Source organism: Nomascus leucogenys, chromosome 7b (assembly GCF_006542625.1).
Source record: "Nomascus leucogenys isolate Asia chromosome 7b, Asia_NLE_v1, whole genome shotgun sequence".
In the NCBI taxonomy this organism is placed as follows: Eukaryota; Metazoa; Chordata; class Mammalia; order Primates; family Hylobatidae; genus Nomascus; species Nomascus leucogenys.
The window spans coordinates 106,617,861-106,632,371 of record NC_044387.1 but is presented as its reverse complement, the minus strand read 5'-3'; the positions used below and the strand labels follow the sequence as shown (position 1 = coordinate 106,632,371).

At 46.5% G+C, this 14,511-nt stretch overlaps 1 long non-coding RNA gene across 1 annotated transcript; it reads right to left on the bottom strand.

The window, feature by feature from the left end:
• Window positions 1–335: 335 nt before the first annotated feature.
• LOC115836094 lies at window positions 336–6,202 on the bottom strand. The gene is made up of 2 exons (XR_004031091.1): window positions 5,984–6,202; window positions 336–1,085 (listed from the first exon to the last, which is right to left on the bottom strand). It is a non-coding gene; the product is annotated as an uncharacterized LOC115836094 (long non-coding RNA).
• Window positions 6,203–14,511: the final 8,309 nt, after the last annotated feature.

The window sequence follows — 14,511 nt, the reverse complement described above, 5'->3', positions numbered from 1 at the left end:
GAATATAAAAATGAGTGTAAGGACTTGAATCATGATCAAGAGAAACAGTGGGGAGAGCGACAAGAGAAAGACATGCCCGGAGCCTCATCTCTGCCAATTCCCCTTCCCGTTCTCTGCTCCATTTTCTACAGTAATGTCAGGTGGGGAAACACACTCTGAAGAAAAGCCAGGCAGAGCAGGAGGACAGAGCGCGAGGAGACGAGGGCTCTGGGAAGGCATCACTGCAGAGGTGGCATCTGAGCAAAGGCCAGCTCCTGATGGCACGTGGAGGGTGCGAGGCTCCCCTCCCATGGAGGAGCTTCGACTGTAAACAATAAAGATGACATCACCTGCCATAGCTTTTAATTACGTTTATATTCAACCCTAAGATCAATAAATGTGGGGTACTTCACGTGAACTGTCTGCATTTGAAGATGGAACATAGAAAAAGAAAATTAGCTTGGGAGGTTTCGCCACTGACATTTCTCAAAGAGGTTCATGGTGGAAGCACTTTAAAAAAATGTATGAGAAACTCAGCATGACTAGAACAATCTGAGTCTTATTCAGACTGTGACATATCATCTCAAATACTAATATCTACTAGTGTCTAGGATTTTGACAGAATTACTAATAGGATGAGACTAGAAAACACGTCACAGTACAAAGTTATAAATGGCATATTCCTAGATAATATATTCTTACACGTAATTAGTGTGTGAGTACATACACATGCTAATTATGTTTGTGTATCATTGATAAAATGACAGATTGCAAACACACATCAAGGTCTTCTGAGCAAAGCCCACAGAACCTTGGAGATGCTTTCAGCAAGGCAGCTTGGTGGGTTTGACTTTCACTCTCTTTACAATGCAAAGTGTTCAAGATTAAGTGATTTATTTGTTTGCATTTCTCTCAGTCTAACATCTCACACTGTCAGACACACAGATAAATATAATACTTGTTCCTCCATTTTTCAAGTGATAAGCAGTGTGCTGAGGCCACGAGTGCTCCAGTGGTTCTGGTGAGGTGGTTTCAAGATGTCACTTGGAATCTCTTCTTTAAAGTCAAAGTTGTCCTCTGAAAAGATTTAGGCACATATTGTGAACCTGGGAACACCAAGCAAAAGGTAATTCTCATTAAAATGTTACAAAAGCAACCACTCAGAACGATTGTTTTGTACATTCCATGCAAATACTTTAAAATATATATTTTAATACACTTCTGTATAAATTAGGAAATAGTCATATGCAAAAACCGCCTATTAGGGTCTTAAGGAAAAGGAAGGGTGCTCCCCCAAAATCAAGCTGAGGTGCAGGCCAAGCGTCCTCATGAGCTGGTGGATTTGCGAGAAGCTTCCATGCAGAGGCGGGTTCTGGCCCAGGAGGCTGAGGAAGCGCTACTTCCTGGCAGCTCTCCTGCTTCCCAGGGGCAGGTGCAACGCCAGGTACTTTAAGGGATCCTTCCCACTACCTGGAATACCCCTTTGGCTCCTTTTTTTTTTCTATCACAGAAATAATAAAAGTTAATAATAATCACAACAATAATAAGTTAGTAGTTCCCAGTGCTTTTTGACCTGGACGCAAAGGTAGCAAAGAGGTCGTGTGCCTGCTTGTCAGAGAAAAAGAAAACAAACCCTCAGAAAGACAGGAAGATCCCTCTTATGGACCCTCGATCACTTCTGCAGATATAGAAAAGACCTCTGACCATCAATAATAGCTGTCTCAGAGTTCCTGGTAAGAGCTCATCCTCTGAAGCGGTGCGTCTGGGCCTGACCCTGGGAACCAGGCTGTGTTGGATGCCATCATGAAGGCGGATGCAGGGTTACATGGGGAAGGGTGTCAGGAAGGCTGGGAGGAAGGCAGAGTGTGGGTGTGACTGAAGGAGGAGGAAGGCAGGAGTGTGGGCGTCACTGAAGGAAGGCAGCACTGCATGGTGCACGGAGCCAACATCCGGCCTCAGATCGGGTGCTATCAAGGCTTTGCTTTTGCATGGGAATGTCTCCTGCACAGCTGTGCCACTGAGAAGGACCACAGAAAGACGTGGTTCTTAGAATCACTGATCGGAATGATTCAGAAATTCCTTTATGAGGATCCTGCTTATGACAAGCTCCATGAAGACTTAGAGGAAAACTGAAAGAGTTTTGTTCATGAGTTAAGGTTCAGCCTGACTTCAGAATTAGTGCAGAAGCTTCTAGACTTTGATTTGGAGGACGACCGATGGATGAACAAAGATGAAACATCAAGGAACACAGGTCCCTCTGTCCCTCTGTTCAGTGTTTAAAATGTGACTGAAGGTCAGACAGGGCTGGGAGATCCGGTGTTCAGTGGGGAAGGTTCCACTGTGGTGGGTGAAAGGGCCTCCTTCGCCTGAGGTTTTCTGTCCCTCGGTGCCCCAGGGGCCTCTGCACACAGCCTGCCTGTCGGGGGCCCTGCCTGCTCTGCGGGCTCAGAGCTCACCAGGCTGCTCAGTGCTGGTCCCGAGTGCGGTGGCTTGGCCAGTCCTCTCCAGCAGCACAAGCCTGGCTGGTTCTAGGCGGGGTTTGGCCCTGGACAGGACCACCCCTACCTGAACCTGAATGCACAGTCTTGTTTTGTTTTTTAAGTGAGACAGGGTTGACCTTAAATAGGCTCATGGGCGATCAGGATGAGTCCTTGGATATGTTGAGGCTTGTTATGCACCAGGCACTGCGTTATCTGCTCCGTGTTTTATTTAATCCTTTCGGGAGTCCTTGAGTGAGGTGTTATTCCCATTTTACAGATACGGAAGCTGAGACCCACAGGCAATGCCTGGTCTCACAGCACCCAGCAGCAGAACTAGGACTTCCGTGCCAAGGCCCGTGTCTCTCACGACCACCAGGCATGGCCTCCTCCGGAATGCACAGGCTGGTACCTACAGCCCTGGGCATCTCTGCCCTCCCTTCCAGACTGCACAGGCCATGCGGAGCTGCATGGTGCTCCAGGGAGTGCCCTGTAGCCAATGTGCCTGTGCACCTGGTGGAAAGAAAGAAAAGCCAGCCTGACCCTGAGGGTTCTGGACATACCCTTCCCACTCCCCAAATGGGGATGAGCTTTGAAGCATTAAAAAATGGTTAAGGAGGGGAAATATTCGGAGCCAAAGAACTAAATGTTAGCTTGTCGTTATAGATGCAAAACCTCTTGGAGCCGTGCGTTTGGTTGGCTGCATTCTCCCTTCTAATAGCTCTTTTGTCTTGGGTAGGCAGTTAAGAGGCAGTGAGGTGCAGATGACTGGCGTGGACTGTTCCCTGGGTCCTGCACGAGTCAAGTGGCCATATGTGATTGCACATGTTAATGTAACTCCTGTGGGCACCCCCAGTGGGGGATCACTGCAGTCCCCCGATACCGGCTCTACCCCCACCTCCTCTTCCAGAAAGCAGTGAGTGATATGCCGAAGGTGTCACCATGAATCCACTCTGGTTTTTAATTCATTCCTGAATGTCCTATTAGATCGTGGTGTGCTGCCTAAGCTGGTGGCCAGAGAGGCGACTCCCTGTGTGAGCAGCGTGCTGGGCTGGCGTTGACTCCCTGTGTGAGCAGCGTGCTGGGCTGACGTTGACACAGTGCTCAGGAGGAAAGAAAGAGCTTTCCGTTTTTGAGGGACAAGACTTAGGCCTCCTGCTCCCAAGCTCTAATCCACGTGTGAGGCCGCGCACGCCTCACCTGCAGCCCACCTGGGGCCTGGGGACGTCTGCACGGGGCACGCGCCTCATCGCACCGACATCACAGCTCGCGCCTTTGAGCCACGTTCTCTCTACATGGTGACATCAGGGGCCTTGGCTGTGTTTTCCTTGGTGGATTTTTGTGTTTTGTAAGTTGTCTATTTTGATAATGTATTATTTTTATAATTGTAGAAACAATGACTAGCATATTTTAAAGCAAAAAAAGTTATTGATAAGAGAATACACTGACTTAGCATTTGGTCAATGATTAACAGTGAGATTTAAAACAAATTCAGAACCCAATTCCCACCCCAAACCTCTACTTATGTGTACCCCAACTACCTCCCGGACGCCTCCACTCGGCATGCTGCAGTCAGCATCCCCAAAAGCGAACTGGTCAGAATTTCCCCAGTTCCCTCTCTCATCACCACCTGCTGCTAGCCATCCACAGCATGGTCTGTCAGCACTCACTCCCTCTCTCTCACATCCCTTGTGATGGTCACCTCCTCCAGGAAGCCTCTGCACCCTCCAGCCACCTGACGGGGGAGCCAGGTGGTCCTGCTCACCCCTCTCACAGCCTTTTCCAGCTTGCCTGCCAGGCTCAATGCTCCTTGAGGCACAGATGGAAACACCCCTGCTTCTTGAATCCCAGCCTTTGGCACAGCACCTTGGCACAGAGTGAGCGCTTGATACACCATCCATGATTGATAAGCTAAGTTGGGCACCTACTTCCCCCCAAGCATCTACAATTGTGTTAAAAGCAACACCTGGGCCGGGCGCAGTGGCTCATGCCTGTAATCTCAGCACTTTGGGAGGCCAAGATGGGTGGATTACCTGAGGTCAGGAGCTTGAGACCAGCCTGGCCAATATGGTAAAACCTCATCTCTACTGAAAATACAAAAATTAGCCAGGCATCGTGGCATGTGCCTGTAATCCCAGCTACTCGGGGAGCTGTGGCAGGAGAATCGCTTGAACCTGGGAGGTGGAGGTTGCGGTGAGCTGAGATTGCACCACTGCACTGCAGCCTGGGCATCGCAGTGAGACTTCGTTTCAAAAAAAAAAAAAAAAAAAAAAAAAAGCAACACCTAACCATGCAGCATGGCTGCTTTTTAGAGAACGAGCTGTTGACATGAGAATGACCGCTAATGCTGCTAAGGAACATACAACAAGAAAAGCAACCAAAAGGCACAGCAGCCCAGAGCTATTAGCACAGGAGCAAAATTTTAAAGAGCTGAAGAATCTCTGACATTACTATGCTACAGGATGACAACAGGGTTGATGTGAACAGCGATAGATCTGTGTTACACAACGCTTACATTTTACGAAATTTATTTTTAGAATTATATGTTTAAAATTCCCCATAAAACAATAAACTATCCCTGAAATTTCAGATTGTTTATAATACAAATGGTTCATAATTCATAATTTTTGAGCAATATATGCCTGGTATCTAGCTAGATCCTTTTCAGATTTCCAATAATTATTTTATCTACCCAGCTTGTTATAAAAGAGGAAGCTGAGGGCCAGAGAGGTTGGGACATTCCTAGGGTTGCACAGCCGGTGGCAGAGTGAGGGTAGAAATCCAACATCAGACTCCAGAGCAGCACACCTCATGATGAGGCCACACTACCGCCTTGAAAACAGTGTTGGTGACTGCTCTGGAAGTGGAAACATCACTGGCCTGTATTCAAACTAGAATATCCTGCGAACAACATACCAGGCTGAGAATACCTATTTATCTGTAAAACCTTGTGTTATAATTAGCAAATCTGTGTTAATTTTCTCAAGCATTTTTATCATTAGATTTTCAAAGAGAATCTAAGAGTACAGTTTCACTTAGAAATAGAGCATGAAAACTCTATAGCAAACAGAGGTACTGACTTCTCCTAAGACAGCATTTTTTTTTTTTTTTTAGAGTGAGGCCCCCAGTTCATTGAGAGCTTTTGGACATTCCCCTCTTCTTGACCTCACAGCAGGTAAGTCTGTGCAGATGTGCTCTGTGATTGAGGTTTCTGAGGTCAGGCCACAGGCCCCAAACATTTGCTATTCCCTCCTACATGAGCAAAATAGGCTTATCAAGGTAGATCATCTCCCATTTCACGGTCTGAAACTTGAAATCTCACTTACTGCATCACTTTATCTATATATGGAGAAAAGCTGACCTGTCAAAATACTTTGACCTGTCCATGTGTGAGCAGCAAATTCCATTTGTGTCAATGAACTTTTGCGAGGCGTATCTGACTGCTGGAAGAAAAATAAAATCAGGGACAAGTTTCATTTTTTTCAAATGTTTGTCAAAATTAAAGTTACAGGAAACAGAGAACCCACCCGGAATGTGTGGGTTGTGCTGGGCCTTGACAGCTGTTCCAGGGTAGCGGTTCTTTCTCGAAGACGCGATCATTCTATACCGTCAGGCATGGCACTTGACACACGGTTTTGTAGATGCCTTCCTCTGTACTAGATGAAGGATAGTATATTCTTGTTTAAAATAAATGCAATCCTTAAAAACACAAAAGAAAATCTCTACATGCTCAATCGTTCACTCATCCATTTGGAAACTTTTAGTTAGACATTACTAAGGATCAGGTCTCCTGAGGATAAATATCTGATGAAATATATTTTGATTATGTAACTGCACTATTAAATCTGATAAAATGATAGTGTCATAATAGGGAAAGAGAGATAAAAAAAACCTTAAGAGAATGTAATTCTGCATTTGTGAAGTAGCAGGCTTTTTAATGTGATTTTTGCTTTTTTTTTTTTTTTTTTTTTTTTTAAAACAGAGTCTTGCTCTGTCACCCAGGCTGGAGTACAACGGCATGATTGCGGCTCACTGCAACCTTGACCTCCTGGGTTCAAGCGATTCTCCTGCCTCAGTCTCCCGAGTAGCGAGGATTACAGGCACGTGCCACCACATCCAGGTAATTTTTTTGTATTTTTAGTAGAGATGAGGTTTCACTATGTTGGCCAGGCTGGTCTCGAACGCTTGCCCTCGTGATCCACCTGGGATTACAGGCGTGAGCCACTGCACTCGGCTGCCTTTTGTAAAATGATGTTATTCTAAGGTTAAACATGAACACTTTGCAACTCTTGCCTTCTGGGAATGGGTTCCAGTGCTGGGCTCAAGGTGGCACAGGGCATGCAGGAGGAAACCTGGTCCCAGGTAGGGTTTTTCTCTCACTATGTCTTTATGTTCCTACAACGGCGGTCCTTCTGTGTTGTATAAAATGAATAGAGACAAGTTACTTGTGTGAGAGTGGAGTGAGGGGTGGCTGGAAACCTGGGGGCTGCCTGGATATGCATGCTGGCAACAGCACACTCCCCCAGACCTGTGTGACTGCCTGGCTGAGGGGAGTCTGACTGCAGAAGGTATTGCCCTCCATTGCAATAGACATGGCAAAGGTTAGCTGCAAAAATGACTGATAAAGATGACCAGGGTCATAATTTACTGAGCTCATAATTTCACGTCAGGAATTATTTAACACCTATGAGTTCATTTCGTCCTTCTAACAATTCTTTAGAGGTAAGAATCATTAATCCCTTTTATAGAGAACACTAACGCTCAGGGAGATTGAAGTGACTTGTACCAAGTCATAGAAGAGAGTTTCTGTGGCGGGATCCACGCGGACCTGCCTGTCTCCTGACCAAATCTCACGCTCTCCCCTTTGCTCCACTATCCTATCAGAGATTTCCTCGACACCTGGAATTTCTCATTTAGTTCAAGCATGCTTTTATTTCACAAAACGGTGAATTAAGCCTCTCACTCCCTGTAGATTCTCACAAGCCATTCATTTACTTTCTGGAAACAGATTATGAAGGCATTTGAGGACAGCTACTCAGATGTCATGTTACTAATTTCACCTGGAAGTGCCAAGGTTGTTTTTGTTTGTTTTCCAATATAGAACCTAAATGGTCCACTGAAATAGAATGAAATCTGTCTTACACAAACATGGCGGCATCCAGGAACTGCTGTATTCTGCTCCCTGGTCTCCGTGCCTATCGGGGGGAACCTGCTCCGTGATGTTTGAACCAGCGGGGAAGCCATGTGGTCCACGCCAGTGGCCTGCAACACAACATCATGTCACCGATCACCCAGGTACATGGAGAACTGGCAAGTGACAGGAAATCTACCAAGAGCTATGATTTTGATGTTTCTGTGTGAGGGGCACACAGGAGGTCTTTGATTTCTGCTATGTGTGGTATTATCCGGATGCTCCCCAGGGAACTTACAGCACTCTGATAACTAGGGGAAAATGTTATCTCAATACAAGTGAAAGACAGAGGATGGAGGTGAGAAGATGCAGAGCTGGTGTGTGTGGGAGTCAGAGGGAAAGTGAGGCTGGCAGGTGAGAATCCAGGCGAGTGAGAAGCCGGGGGACATAGGTGAGGTAGCATCACCAAAGGGGGTAGGCACTGGCCCCTCTGAAGCCACAGCTTCCCTCGTATGTGTAGAGCACAGCTATGTACACAGACAAACAGGTTGTCTGTGGAACTACAATTCCATGTGTAGGGAGAGCAATTGGGAAGAACGGTCCAAAAGGGCTCCTCAGGGTGGCAATAATAAAAAGCTGAAAAATCACCAGCCCACAGGGAGGGAGGGGTCAGAACACAGAGGGATTTGTACAGTTGGTGGCATCTGAATGGATCTCAGTAGGAAACATAAATGGGTTTCTATTTGATGGGGGGCCCAGGTAGGCTGGGGCAGGAGGAGAAAGCCTGCCATGTACTGCTGACTGGCACCGTGTGCTGCTGACTGGCATGGGGGGAAGCGAGGCGGAGGAGGGGGAGGGATCCAAAGGAATCAGCACAGCAGACCCAACACAGCTGGAAACATCAGTCCCAAACTGTGAAAGAAACAATCACCAATTAAAAAGCTGAAAGGGGGGTTATGACTGCATCTGGAAAAAGTCCAGGTGCCAGGTAAGCGGTGGCAGCCGCCCAGTCCTGCGCTCAGCTCCTGTTACCGGCTCCCCTGCAGGCCGGGGTCCAGTGGGTGGTCTCTGAAGCCTGAGAGCACTTGTGGGTGTGTCCAGCTGGGCCTCTTCCTGGCGGGGATGACCTCTGGCAGGCTTAGCCTGTTTCCTCATCTCAGATTTGGGATAGTGTGAGTCCCAACCATATAAAGTTTTTGTGGTGGGGAATAAATAAGATCATAATGTAATTCATTTACCTGGTGCTGATAACAAAGAAAGCAATCAATAAACATTAGCTGTTATTATCAATGTAAGTATTGGCCGATACTGGTAAGTTAGCTGGAGGGCAAGAGATAAGCACCTTTCTAACGAGGCCATGACGGGATGTGAATCCCTGCAATCAACAGCTTTGCTGAAACTCCCACATAGAGAAAAATGCATCCTTAAAGATAATCTGATAGGAATATAGTCCTTTTATTTTTATAGCATTTTATATACATTATTTTATTTAACCTCCCCTTAAAAAGTATTAATTATGTAATTGAAAGGCATTAGCTAATTATTCCTTTCACAGATGAGGCCACTGAAATCCACCCAAGGTCACCCCACACCAGAGGCTCATTCCGCCTGTGTGACAGGGACATTGCCTGACCTTGTGTCCTAGGATACAGCTAAGTAGACCACTGGAGCAAGCAGAATGTTAAATACTCAATGAACTCATTAGAAAAAGTGTTTATGTAAAACTAGATAGAGGATGCTTTGTCCAGGATGATCCATAAGCCCTAACTGAGAAGCATCTAGGTCCTGTGTGACCTTTGGTTTACTATGAAAGAAAGGAGACTCACAGTTTCTTCCCCGAAGAACTTCGTCAGTATAGATGTTGGGGGCTTTTAGTCTCTGTGAATCTGAAGCAAGAGAAGGCAGCCTCCAGGGCACTGGTGTTTTCTTTGCAGAAGGTGGTAATCCATGAGGTCTGAGGCCTGTCCCGGTCTGTGCCGTGCGGAGGAGAGAGCACCTGCCCCTCCACCCGATGCTTTGTCCTCCTTCTCATTCCTGGGAAGGAAATCCTATGAGCTACTCAGCTGCAAGTGCTGTGATAACAGGGAACGCACCTGTCTGTGCTTAGCGAGCACTGTCTAGAACAGTCTGGCACCTAGAACATACTCCGAAGTACTTGAATGAATGAAAAGACCCATCATTTCCGTTTCTGTTTCAGTGAAGAATCATCCACAGGAAGAGAGCTAAGGTTTTCACTGTTAGTAATCAAACAGTCAAGCCCACAAGATTAAGAATTTCAGGACTACATTCCCTTTCCCCATCTCTCCAACCAAATACACGGTAACTGTTTTGTGGCTGGTACTGAAGGGTCTGTTTCTGCTCTTCCAGATGCGCTCAGGCACATCAGAAGCACGGGATTAAATGGGACCTTCGTGATCTCACGTCCCCTGCAATCTTCAGTGCTCCAGTGTTTGCAGCACAGGGAAGAGGCTGGGTAACTACTATTAATTCTGATACGTACTGTTTCTGTTGGCAAATAGGTAGGTCTCTGTTGAAGCGGTTTTGCTTGAATTGTCATGACACCATTCATGTCACTATAAAAACTGCTGGAGAAGCGATGAATCTGAGAACAGTAAAAAAAAAAAAAAAAAAAGAATTACAAATGCCCAGTGCCGTTCTAATGACTGATGCTTGTCTGAAATGAGCAGGAAACACCCGGCACACTCACCGGCTAACTGGAGGAAAACTAATAAAGGGGAGATATTTTATAAAGATGTCGGCTGAGACATTAACAACGAATTGGTTAATTCCCAAGGCTCCTAACAGTGGGGACATTCAGCACACCTGGCCCAAAGTGGCCAGAAGTAAGGGAGAGGTTCCTGCACCCGGAGAGGGTAGTTGCACGGGGTAGGAACGCCACCAGCCCAGGGTGACCTGGCAGGGAGGCTGCAGGAAGCAGAGCCGTGCTTCAGTCTCCCCCCCATGCTCTGAGAGCCCAAGGTTGGAGGCAAGGGAGCCTGGTGTGGTCAACGTGTATCAGCCTCTGGTAACCCCAGGGTGAGGAAGGCAGAGAGAGAACGGGAGAAGCACAGGCCGGGCATCACAGCTCCTCACTGGCCTGCTTGCCTGGGACCTCACCTCTCCTTCTCTCCACACTTGCCTGGGTTCTCTTCTCAGAAGCAGTGAGACGGCCTGGGCCCTTGAAAGCTTCAGTCTGAATCCCAGCTCTAACTGCTTCCTGATGGTAATTCTGGAAAGCTTACTTTGTTCTTGGACCTTTAATGGCCTCATCTTTACATTGGGGAAAAATCATACCTACTTCACAGAGCCATTGTGAGAATTAAATGAGATGCCAGAAAGCGTGAGCTAAGGGCTAAGTAATTCTCAACTCCCTCTTCAGTCCCACAATATGACCACTAGGATTTAAAGTAATATTTCCCTAGATGACAGGTTGACAGGTGCAGCAAGCCACCATGGCACATGTATACCTGTGTGACAAACCTGCACATTCTGCACATGTATCCCAGTACTTAAAGTAAAATTAAATTTTTTTAAATAACAATATTTAGATTCGGGAGAACAGGATTTCCGGGACTGGAATTCTGTTCTAGTTCATGAACAGATGTGGCAACCACGATCATATGTAGAAGAACAACTTGAGAGCTTCATAATTACCACTAGAGCACCTTGAGTATTTCAAAACAGGCTCTTATTTTATTCTGTTAAACTTTGCTGTCCATTTTTTTTTAACATTTATCCAAACAAAGTAATTATAAAAACAAAACAGCTATTTAAAAAATGTCTCAGCTTCTAGAATTGCCATATTTTTCAGTCTGTTTATTTTGCCTGATATGTAAAGGTTCACACCCACTGCTCTTTTTGTGATATTCATACTGCCTATTTTTTTTAAAGTGGGAAATATTGTATTGAACTTGTCAGAGCAGTTTAAAGAGACCAAAAAATACAATAAGTGAAACAAGCCTCTGAGACGCTCTGTTCTCCCCACTGCTCCCTGAAGCACAGATTCTGCTCAGGCCTGTGTCCCTTCAGCCCCACGAAGATCGTTGGTTTAGATGCTCCCACGCCAGGTGCCCAGTTTGCTTTTGCTTTGAAGAGCCTCCCTTCTTTTCTCATCTTAACAAATCATACCTATCATTTAGGGCTTGGTTCATATCTTACCCTACTCCGTGAAAAGTACATTTTTCCTCTGACCCCTAGAGCATTATGATCCAAAACACATCTAATTATAAAATATATATAATCTAACTATAAAATATTACATCTAATTAAAAATTACACAAAAATCTAATTACAAAGGATTATATATACTATTAATATATAATTAGCATCTGATTATAATAAAAGGTAACACTTATTGAATGTCCACTCTACACCAGACACTATATGAAATGTTTTATCTCCTTTAATCTCACAGCTTCCTACTTCATAAATCAAGAAATTGAGGTTTTGAGAAACAGGACTGATTTAAAATCATGGAGTATTAAATGAAGATGTCAAGTTCAGAACTAGTAGTCTATATATGCAAGCTTCACTCTGCTATCAGCTAGACCGCCTCCCGTGTGGGGAGGTGTGCATGTGTGTGTGCGGTGTGGTGTGTGTGTGGTGTGGTGAGGTGTGTGCGTGGTGTGTGTGAAGGTGTGTATGTGTGGTGTGGGTTGTGTATGCATGTGGTGTATGTGTGTGGTGTGTGTATAGTGTGTATGTGGTGTGTGTGGTATGTAGTATGTGTGCACGTGTGGGGCGTGCATGGTGTACGTGCATGGTCTGTGTGGTGTGTGTGTGGTGTGTGTGGTAGTGTGTGTGTATTGTGTATTTGGTATGTGTATAGTGGTGGTGTGTGTGTGGTGTATGGTGTGTGGTGTGTTTGTGTGGGGTGTGTGTGGTGTGTGTGTATGTGGTATGTGTTTGGGTGTGGTGTGTGTGTGGTGTATGGTGTGTAGTGTGTTTGTGTGGGATGTGTTTGGTGTGGTGGTGTGTTGTGTGAGGGGGTGTGCAATGTGTGTGTGAGTGATGTGTGTAGTTTGTATGTATGTGGATGTGTTTGGTGTGTGTGTGTGTGGTGTATGGTGTGTAGTGTGTTTGTGTGGATGTGTTTTTGTGTGTGGTGTGTTTGTGTGAGGGTGTGCATGTGTGTTGGTGTGTGGTGTGATGTTGTGTATTGTTTTGGGTGTGGTGTGTGGTGTGTGTGGATGTGGGGTGTGTGGGGTTGGTGTTGGTGTTGTGTGGTGTGTGTGGGGGTGTGTGCGGTGTGGTGTGGTGTGGTGTGTGCGTGGGGTGTGTGGTGTGTTGTAGTTTGTGGGTATGTGGTATGTGTTTGGTGTGTGTGTGTGGTGTGTGGGGTGTGTGTGGTGTATGGTGTGTGGTGTGTTTGTGTGGGGTGTGTGTGGGGGAATGTGTGCAGTGTGTATGAGTGGTGTGTGTGGTGTGTGTGTGAGTGGTGTGTGTGGTGTGTGTGCATGGTGTGTGTGTGGTGTGTAGTGTGTATGTGGTATGTGTTTGGTGTGTGGTGTGTTTGTGTGGGGTGTGTGTGGGAAAATGTGTGCAGTGTGAGTGGTGTGTGTGGTGTGTCTAGTGTGTGTGTGTGTGAGTGGTGTGTGGTGTGTCTAGTGTGTGTGTGTGTGAGTGTGTGTGTGGTGTTCTAGTGTGTGTTGTGAGTGGTGTGTGCTGTGTCTAGTGTGTGTGGTGGTGTGTGTGGTGTGTCTAGTGTGTGTGTGTGTGAGTGGTGTGTGTGGTGTCTAGTGTGTGTGTGAGTGGTGTGTGGTGTGTCTAGTGTGTGTGAGTGGTGTGTGTGGTGTGTCTAGTGTGTGTGTGTGAGAGTGGTGTGTGGTGTGTCTAGTGTGTGTGAGTGGTGTGTGTGGTGTGTCTAGTGTATGTGTGTGTGAGTGGTGTGGTGTGTCTAGTGTGTGTGTGTGGTGTGTGTGGTGTGTCTAGTGTGTGTGTGTGTGTGAGTGGTGTGTGTGGTGTCTAGTGTGTGTGTGTGTGAGTGGTGTGTGTGGTGTGTCTAGTGTGTGTGTGAGAGTGGTGTGTGGTGTGTCTAGTGTGTGTGAGTGGTGTGTGTGGTGTCTAGTGTGTGTGTGTGAGTGTTGTGTGGTGTGTCTAGTGTGTGTGAGTGGTGTGTGTGGTGTGTCTAGTGTGTGTGTGTGAGAGTGGTGTGTGGTGTGTCTAGTGTGTGTGAGTGGTGTGTGTGGTGTCTAGTGTGTGTGTGTGAGTGGTGTGTGGTGTGTCTAGTGTATGTGTGTGTGAGTGGTGTGGTGTGTCTAGTGTGTGTGTGTGTGTGTGTGTGGTGTGTCTAGTGTGTGTGTGTGTGAGTGGTGTGTGTGGTGTGTCTAGTGTGCGTGTGTGTGAGTGGTGTGTGTGGTGTGTCTAGTGTATGTGTGTGTGAGTGGTGTGGTGTGTCTAGTGTGTGTGTGTGTGGTGTGTGTGGTGTGTCTAGTGTGTGTGTGTGTGTGTGGTGTGTGTGGTGTGTCTAGCCTGTGTGTGCGTGTGAGTGGTGTGTGTGGTGTGTCTAGTGTGTGTGTGTGGTGTGTCTAGTGTGTGTGTGTGTGTGGTGTGTGGTGGTGTGTCTAGTGTGTGTGTGAGTGGTGTGGTGTGTCTAGTGTGTGTGTGAGTGGTGTGTGTGGTGTGTCTAGTGTGTGTGTGAGTGTGTGTGGTGGTGTCTAGTGTGTGTGTGAGTGGTGTGGTGTGTGTGTTGTTTAGCATGGCTGGACTCCCTCCAGCTCTATTGTGAATTCTGTGTAGCTGAGGACTAGGAATCCTGCCTTATCCGTGTTTCTGCTCCCCCACACAAGGTGGGCGGTGGAAACAACCTCCTTGGCACCACTACAGGCCTCGCGTGAAAAGGGTGTCCTTTCCAGCCTCACCTGCTACCAGATCTTTCAAATAAAAATGCCATTTCAAGAAAAATGTATTAAGCGCTCAGTATGT